Source organism: Triticum dicoccoides, chromosome 5A (assembly GCF_002162155.2).
Source record: "Triticum dicoccoides isolate Atlit2015 ecotype Zavitan chromosome 5A, WEW_v2.0, whole genome shotgun sequence".
NCBI lineage: Eukaryota > Viridiplantae > Streptophyta > Magnoliopsida > Poales > Poaceae > Triticum > Triticum dicoccoides.
Genome location: NC_041388.1, coordinates 573562334 through 573571716, shown reverse-complemented (window position 1 = coordinate 573571716; position 9383 = coordinate 573562334).

Genomic DNA, 9383 nt, shown 5'->3' with positions numbered 1-9383 from the left:
AAAAAGAGGCTAGGTGGTGAATGGTAAAACCAAGGTTGGGCATTGCTGGAAAAGCTTTAATCAAGGCGAACTATCAAGGGGTTCCCATTATAACCCAACCGCGTAAGGAACGCAAAATCCGGGAACATAACACCGATATGACGGAAACTAGGGCGGCAAGAGTGGAACAAAACACTAGGCGAGAGGCCGAGCCTTCCACCCTTCACCAAGTATATAGATGCATTTAAGATAACATAGCAATATAATGATATCCCAACAATTAAATAAAAGATGTTCCAACAAGGAACGACCTCCAATCTTCACCTGCAACTAGCAACGCTATAAGAGGGGCTGAGCAAAGCGGTAACATAGCCAATCAACGGTTTGCTAGGACAATGGTGGGTTAGAGGTTTGACATGGCAATTGGGAGCCTGACAAGCAAAAGGTAGGCATCGTAGCATTGGCATAGCAAAGAGCGAGCAAACTAGCATAGCAAAGATAGTAGTGATTTCGAGGGTATGATCATCTTGCCTGCACAGTTGTCAGAGTTGACTGGATCCTCAAAAGAAAATTCAACGGGCTCCTCGTTAGCGAACTCGTCTCCCGGCTCTACCCAAACAAGACAAACAAGCAACAAGGATACAATCAACCACGTGCAAGACCAAGCAATATGATGAAATGATGATATACTATGCGGGATGCGATGCGGGATGCAAAATGCAAGATATGACAGGAAATGCATGAACCTGGCCTCAACTTGGAATTCCAAGGGAGCCACTGGAAATATGAGATGAAATCGCTTGAAAACGATATAGAGAACGCCGGAATCGGAGTTACGGTTTGGAAATGACAAGCGATTCAAAAATGATACCGGTCTGCGATTTACAGCAAGTAGGCATCTAAATGCAACGAGATGAACATGCTACAGCACCCAAACATGACATCAAAATACATGGCAGGGATGCACACAAGATGCTTAACAAAAGTCTAGCACTGAGCTATGGCCAATTCATCCATTAACAGGTTCAAACAAGCATGGCAAAAATGCAAATGGTAAAACAGATCTCAGACTTAGTGAAATTAACACTTGTCTGGAATTTTAGATCATATAGCCCTCTTCGGAGCAACAAAACAACATGCTACAGGACCTGAACATGACAAAGAAAGACATGGCATGGAGCTACTCAACAAGCTTAACAAAAGTCCCTTAGTGACCTTGAGCCAAAAGGGATCACAAAATATACTAACAAGCACACGAACATAGAAAAAACAAAATCAGTTTTCAGACTTGGTGAAAACTGGGACATGCTGAAACATAACTCACGAAGGCATGTTTACGAGCTCGATGCACTCACTACGGTGCAAGTCATGGCAAGACAAGCATACATCCCTTAAGAACGCACAAAATACAAGCTAGAAATGGCAAGAACAATGGCATAGCATGCACGGATCAACTACAATAACATCGGCAAAATCGCAAACAAGTTGACGATCTGCCCAGATTCACAACGAAGCAAAAGTAGAGCTCGATTGACTCAAGCTAGGGTGCTCCATAACTGCAAACAAAGACATGGATGGATAGAGCATTACAATATAAACAAAAGTCCTTTACTGATCATCCTCAAAAGAGGCACGGATCACTAGGAAACAACCTGAACATATGGCATCATGAACTAAACAATCCCAGACTTAGTGAAAACTACTAAGTCCCAGAAAACAGATTCACCGGGTGCCTCACTTTGCAAGCTTGCACAAGTCACCACACACATCCTAAAAATGCATGGGTTGCATCTCTGGAAAGAAAACCCTTAACAAAACATATGAAGGACTCACAGGCATATCATGCATACAACAATCATGGCAAAAATGACAAAAGTCTAAGATGAACTAGCAGATCTGACAATTAACTCACAAAGCCTCCTTCTAACAGCATTTCGGGCATCAAGATGCACTCAAATGAAAATGATGCAATGGAATGAAATGATGTACTCATCGAGACGAACATTTTGATATGCTATATGCCCAAATCGGAGCTACGGATGCAGAGATATCACATGTCAAAGTATGCATAAAAATTAGGAGCAGAGGGGAAAAAGTCAACCGCTAGGGTTTTCATATCTGAGATCCGGCCTAATGCACTGTTCACCGAGCGTGGATTTCGAGGTTGGCCGGCCGGAGACGGGGTGGTGGCCGAAGATGGTGAGGGGCGGCCGGATCCAGCACCGGTCACCGGAGAGGAGCGGCGTGGAGGCGGCGGGGCGGCGCCGGCTCGATGAGTCAGCGAGGCGGCGGGGTCGCCCACGGTGGCGCGGTGGAGGTAGCCGGCGAGGTCGTCGGAGCTGGGCGGCACGGCGGCCGGCGGGTGCATCGGGCGGCGAAGGAGGACTTAGGCGGCGACGCTCGGGTGAGGAGGCGGTGGCCCGGTGCGGGCTCGCGGGGGGCGTCCCTGGGCCTGGCGGGCCGCGGCGGTGGAGGAGGCGGCGGCGACACGTGGCAGCGCCCGGTTGGCGGTGGCGGCGATGTCCGGCCTCGCGGAGACGAAATTAGGGTTTCGGGGAGAGGGAGAGATCCGAATTTGGGGGGGGGTATTTATAGGCATAAGTGGGGCTAGGAGAGTCCAAATGAGGTGTGGTTTTCGGCCACGCGATCGTGATCGAACGCTCTAGGACATGGAGCAGAGTTTGGTGGGTTTTGGGCTAAATTGTAGGGGTGTTGGGCTGCAACACACACGAGGCCTTTTTCGGTCCCTCGGTTAACCGTTGGAGTATCAAACGAAGTCCAAATGGTACGAAACTTGACAGGCGGTCTACCGGTAGTAAACCAAGGCCGCTTGGCAAGTCTCAGTCCAATCCGGAAATGTTTAATCCCCACACACGAAAGAAAGCTAGAAATGACCACCGGAGGAGAACGAAGCGCCGGAACGCAAAACGGACAACGGGAAAAATGCTCGAATGCATGAGACGAACACGTATGCAAATGCAATGCACATGATGACATGATATGAGATGCATGACACCGATAACAACACACACAGACAAAGACCCGAACCCGAGGAAAAAAATAACTTAACGTCGGAAACGGCAAGAGTCGGAGTACAAATTGGGAAAGTTACATCCGGGGTGTTACAGTTGAAGGCCATACATGCCTACTGGAACCCTGCACCAGTTGAGGAGCCAGAGCTGGAACCACGAGTTGATCCTTCACAACAGTCTAATTACTAGTGGGATCCGGAGATGATTGTCAGCCAGTGGCAAGCAGAGTCTTCCTCTTCTTCCTCTCAGTACGACCCCAACTATTATTATGGATATCCGCCAGGCCAGCCGTGGCCATAGACCAACTTAGGCCAAAAGCCTAAGCTTGGGGGAGTACGTATTTCCCACCGACATTACATTTATGTTCACACACTCATTGCTAGATGTCGGTGCTCATACTTTTTCATTGTATCATCCATTCTAGTTTATTTTCCTTTTTATGTTTTATTCTTGTGTGTTTAATAAACCTTAAGAAAAACCAAAAAAAAATAGTTGTAGCTTTTAATTAGTTTACTTTCCATGCTTGTAGTAGTAATTAAAAAGAAAACCCAAAAAGATTTCCTGTTCTTCTTTTGCTTGTTGGGAGCTTTCTCGTGTAAATAGTTTTATTTCTTTTCTTTTCTTTGGGGGTCGATAGGAGAAGACCATGATTAAATTGTTGAAGTGGCTCTTATATGCATTATTGTTTATCTGACAAAAGAGCCCATATTGCCTTGTCTTCTCCTGTTTATTGAATGCTTGCAGATTCCAGCTTAGTCCAATGCACGTGCACTATTATTATTATTCACATCATTCGATCGTGCAAGTGAAAGGCAATTATGATGTTATATGATGGACTGGCTGAGATGAGAAAAGCTGGTATGAACTCGACCTCTTTTGTTTTTGTAAATATGATTAGTTCATCATTCCTGATTCAGCCTATTATGAATAAACATGTTTGCAATGATAATTAGAGATCATAGTTTCTTGTGCCATGCTTTATTAGCTATGAGTTATAATGGTTTACCTTGCGTGCCGACATGCTATTAAAATGGTTATGATGTGGTATGATAGGGTGGTATCCTCCTCTAAATGATTTAAGTGACTTGACTTGGCACATGTTCACGCATGTAGTTGAAACAAAAATCAACATAGCCTTCGCGATATTTATGTTCATGGTGGATTATATCCTACTCATGCTTGCATTCGGTGTTGATTAATTTTAATGCATGTTCATGACTGTAGTCGCTCTCTAGCTGGTCGCTTCCCAGTCTTTTGCTAGCCTTCACCTGTACTAAGCGGGAATACTGCTTGTGTATCCAATCCCTTAAACCCTAAAGTTATTCCGCATGAGTCCACTATACCTACCTATTTACGGTATCTACCTGCCGTTCCAAGTAAATTTGTATGTGCCAAACTCTAAACCTTCAAATAAATATCCTGTTTTGTATGCTCGAATAGCTCATGTATCAACTAGGGCTGTCTGTATCTTCCATGTTAGGCGGGTTATTCTCAAGAGGAGTGGACTCCGCTCCTCACTCACGAGATAAATGGCTGGTCACCGAGATGCCCAGCCCCATGCTTTATGCAAACTAATTCAAAATAATTGCAAACAAAACTCCCCCTGGGACTCTTGTTAGTTGGAGGCACTCGTTGATTTGAGCAAGCCATGGATTGATGCTTGTTGGTGGAAGGGGGAGTATAAACTTTACCATTCTGTTTGGGAACCGCCTATAATGTGTGTAGCATGGAAGATATCGCCATCTCTTGGTTGTTATGTTGACAATGAAAGTATACCACTGAAAATATTATTCACCTCTGTTTCAAAAATGAGCTCTGGCACCTCTACAAATCCCTGCTTCCCTCTGCGAAGGGCCTATCTATTGACTTATATGCTGAGTCATCATCCTCTTATTAAAAAGCACCGGTTGGAGAGCACCGCTGTCATTTGCATTCATTACTGTTAGTTTACATTGAGTATGACTTGACTGGATCTCTTTTACCATGAATTACAATGTCTAGTCAGTCCTTGGTCTTTAAAGGTGCTATGCATTTATGTTTTGCGGTCTCAGAATGGGCTAGCGAGATACCACCTTGTTATATCATATTATGATTGTTTTGAGAAAGTGTTGTCATCCGAGATTTATTATTATGGCTTGCTAGTTGATTATGCTATTGATATGAGTAAACTTGAGACCTATGCGTTATTGCAAATGTGGTTAGATATAATGTTTGCTGAAAACTTGAATGCTGGCTTTACATATTTACAACAACAAGAGCAAACAGAGTTGGTAAAAGTTTTTCTTTATCACTTTCAGTTTGTCAGCTGAATTGCCTGAGGGCAAGCAAAGGTTTAAGCTTGGGGGAGTTGATACGTCTCCAATGTATCTACTTTTCCAAACACTTTTGCCCTTGTTTTGGACTCTAACTTGCATGATTTGATTGGAACTAACATGGACTAACACTGTTTTCAGCAGAATTACCATGGTGTTATTTATGTGCAGGAGCAAACCATCTCGGAATGACCTGAAACTTGACGGAGCCACTTTTCCGAAAATAATAAAAATACCTGCAAAAGATGAAGGCCAGGGGGCCCACCACCTCTCCATGAGGGTGGGGCGCGCGCCCCCTGAAAGTGCGTTATATCGACTAGAGGGGGGTGAATAGGCGATTTTTATGAAAGTCTTCAAAACCTGGAAGTTATGAAGACAAACGATAGAAATAAACCTATTACCCTGCAGCGGAAGGTAGACTACACTAGGCAAGCCATAGTCAAGTATTCAATAGAGTGAAAGCACAATGACTAATAGCAGCCATGTAGTAAGGATCAGGTAGGAAGATATTGTGAAGCCACACAGAACACGCAGTCACTCAGTGAAGACAAAAGATAGAGCGACATACAATGACTTCACAAGGAGTAACAGTAAGTAAAGGGAAGGGAAGATGAAACCAGTGACTCGCTGAAGACAATGATTTGTTGGACCAGTTCCAGTTGCTGTGACAACTGTACGTCTGGTTAGGGCGGCTAGGTATTTAAACCTTAGGACACACAGTCCCGGACACACAGTCCTGAACATGCAGCTCAGGACACCCAGTCCTCATCGTATTCCCCTTGAGCTAAGGTCACACAGACCTCGCCCAATCACTCTGGTAAGTCTTCAAGGTAGACTCCCAAACCTTCACAGACTTCGTTCACCGGCAATCCACAATGTCTCTTGGATGCTCAGAACGCGACGCCTAACCGGCTGGAGGATGCACAGTCCTCAAGTGTAATAAGTCTTCAGATCACACAGACAAGAAGACTTAAGTGATGCCTAATTCTCTTTGGCTCCGGGTGGTTAGGGCTTTAACCTCGCAAGGAATTCTCTCTCAAAGGCTTCGAGGTGGGTTGCTCTCAAACGACAAAAGCCGTACTCTGAATTTGAGCAGCCAACCGTTTATGGTTGTAGTGGGTGGGCTATTTATAGCCACTTGGCAACCCGACCTGATTTGTCCGAAATGACCCTGGGTCACTAAGGAACTGACACGTGTTCCAACGGTCAGATTTCAAACTCACACGACAACTTTACTTGGGCTTCAAGGAAAGCTGACTTGCCCGACTCTAGACAAGATTCACTCTCAAAGTCTTCACTCGAAGACATAGGTTTTGTTTAAGCATCACTTCAGTCATTCTGACTGGTTCTCTTGGACCCCACTTAACAGTACGGTGGTTCCTATGACTCAACACAAAAGAAAGAGAACTACGAAAGATCTAAGTCTTCGAGCTCCATAGGCTTCATGTGATGTCTTCTCTTGTCATAGTCTTCAATGTGAGTATCTTCATATACCACCTTTGACTTCAATGTCTTCATACATTTTTAGGGGTCATCTCTGGTAGGAAAACCGAATCAATGAGGGACTTCTACCTGTGTTATCCTGCAATTCTCACAAACACATTAGTCCCTCAACTAGGTTTGTCGTCAATACTCCAAAACCAACTAGGGGTGGCACTAAATGCACTTACACCCCCTACCTCGTGGGCCCCCTGTTGACTCTCCGACTCCAACTCCACCTCCATATATTGAGTTTCTGGGAGAGAAAAATCAGAGAGAAGAAATCATCGCGTTTTACGATACGGAGCTGCCGCCAAGCCCTAAAACCTCTCGGGAGGGCTGATCTGGAATCCGTTCGGGGCTCTGGAGAGGGGAATCCGCCGCCATCGTCATCATCAACCATCCTCCATCACCAATTTCATGATGTTCACCGCCGTGCGTGAGTAATTCCATCATAGGCTTGCTGGACGGTGATGGGTTGGATGGGATCTATCATGTAACCGAGTTAGTTTTGTTAGGGTTTGATACCTAGTGTCCACTATCGTTCTGAGATTGATGTTGCTATGACTTTGCTATGCTTAATGCTTGACACTAGGGCCTGAGTGCCATGATTTCAGATCTAAACCTATTATGTTTTCATCAATATATGAGTGTTCTTGATCCTATCTTGCAAGTCTATAGTCACCTATTATGTGTTATGATCCGTTAACCCCGAAGTGACAATAATCGGGATACTTACAGGTGATGACCGTAGTTTGAGGAGTTCATGTATTCACTATGTGTTAATGCTTCGTTCCGGTTCTCTATTAAAAGGAGGCCTTAATATCCCTTAGTTTCCGTAAGGACCCCGCTGCCACGGGAGGGTAGGACAAAAGATGTCATGCAAGTTCTTTTCCATAAGCACGTATGACTATATTCGGAATACATGCCTACATTACATTGATGAACTAGAGCTAGTTCTGTGTCACCCTAGGTTATGACTGTTACATGATGAACCGCATCCGGCATAATTCTCCATCACCGATCCATTGCCTATGAGCTTTCCATATATTGTTCTTCGCTTCTTTACTTTCCCGTTGCTATTACTATCATCACTACAAAATACCAAAAACATTGCTTTTACTACCGTTACCTTTCGTTACCATTACCACTACTATCATATTACTTTGCTACTAAATACTTTGCTGCAGATATTAAGTTTCCAGGTGTGGTTGAATTGACAACTCAGCTGCTAATACTTGAGAGTATTCTTTGGCTCCCCTTGTGTAGAATCAACAAATTTGGGTTGAATACTTTACCCTCGAAAACTGTTGCGATCCCCTATACTTGTGGGTTATCAGGACTCACGGGAAGATATCACAACACAACTCTACAAATAAAATAAGTCATACAAGCATCATATTTACAAGCCAGGGCCTCGAGGGCTCGAATACAAGAGATCGATCATAGACGAGTCAGCGGAAGCAACAATATATGAGTACAGACATAAGTTAAACAAGTTAGCCTTAAGAAGGCTAGCACAAACTGGGATACATATCGAAAGAGGCGCAGGCCTCCTGCCTAGGATCCTCCTAAACTACTCCTAGTCCTCGTCAGCGGCCTGCACGTAGTAGTAGGCACCTCTAGTTTAGTAGGAGTCGTCGTCGAGGGTGGCATCTGGCTCCTGAACTCCATCGACTGGTCGCAACAATCGGGTATAGAAAGGGGAAAAGGGGAACAAAGCAACCGTGAGTAGTCATCCAAAGTACTCGCAAGCAAGGAGCTACACTAAATATGTATGCATTGGTATCAAATGGAGAAGGGTAACATATGTGGACTGAACTGCAGAATGCCAGAATAACAGGGGGGTAGCTAGTCCTATCGAAGACTACCCTTCTGGCAACCTCCATCTTGCAGCATGTAGAAGAGAGTAGATGGTAAGTTCACCATGTATCATCGCATAGCATAATCCTACCCGGTGATCCTCCCCTCGCTGCCCTGTGAGAGAGCGATCACCGGTTGTATCTGGCACTTGGAAGGGTGTGTTTTATTAAGTATCCGGTTCTAGTTGTCATAAGGTCAAGGTACAACTCCGTGTTGTCCTTTTACCGAGGGACACGACTATTCGAATAGATAAACTTCCCTGCAGGGGTGCACCACATTTCCCAACATGCTCGATCCCCTTTGGTCGGACACACTTTCCTAGGTCATGTCCGAGCTTGGAAGAACAACACGTCGCAACCCCACCTAGGCACAATAGAGAGGTCAGCACGACGGTCTAAATCCTATGGCGCAGGGGTCTGGGCCCATCGCCCATTGCACACCTGCACGTTGCGAGGGCAGCCGGAAGCAGACCTAGCCCCCTTAATACAAGAGCAGGCTTACGGTCCAATATGGCACGCGTCGCTCAGTTGCTGATGTCACGAAGGCTTCGGCTGATACCACGACATCGAGTGCCCATAACTGTTCCTGCGTAGTTGGTTAGTGCGTATAGGCCAGTGGCCAGACTCAGATCAAATACCAAGATCTCGCTAAGCGTGTTATTTTGAAATAACCGCGGACGCCGACCAAGGCTAGGCCCACCTCTCTCCTAGGAGGTCTC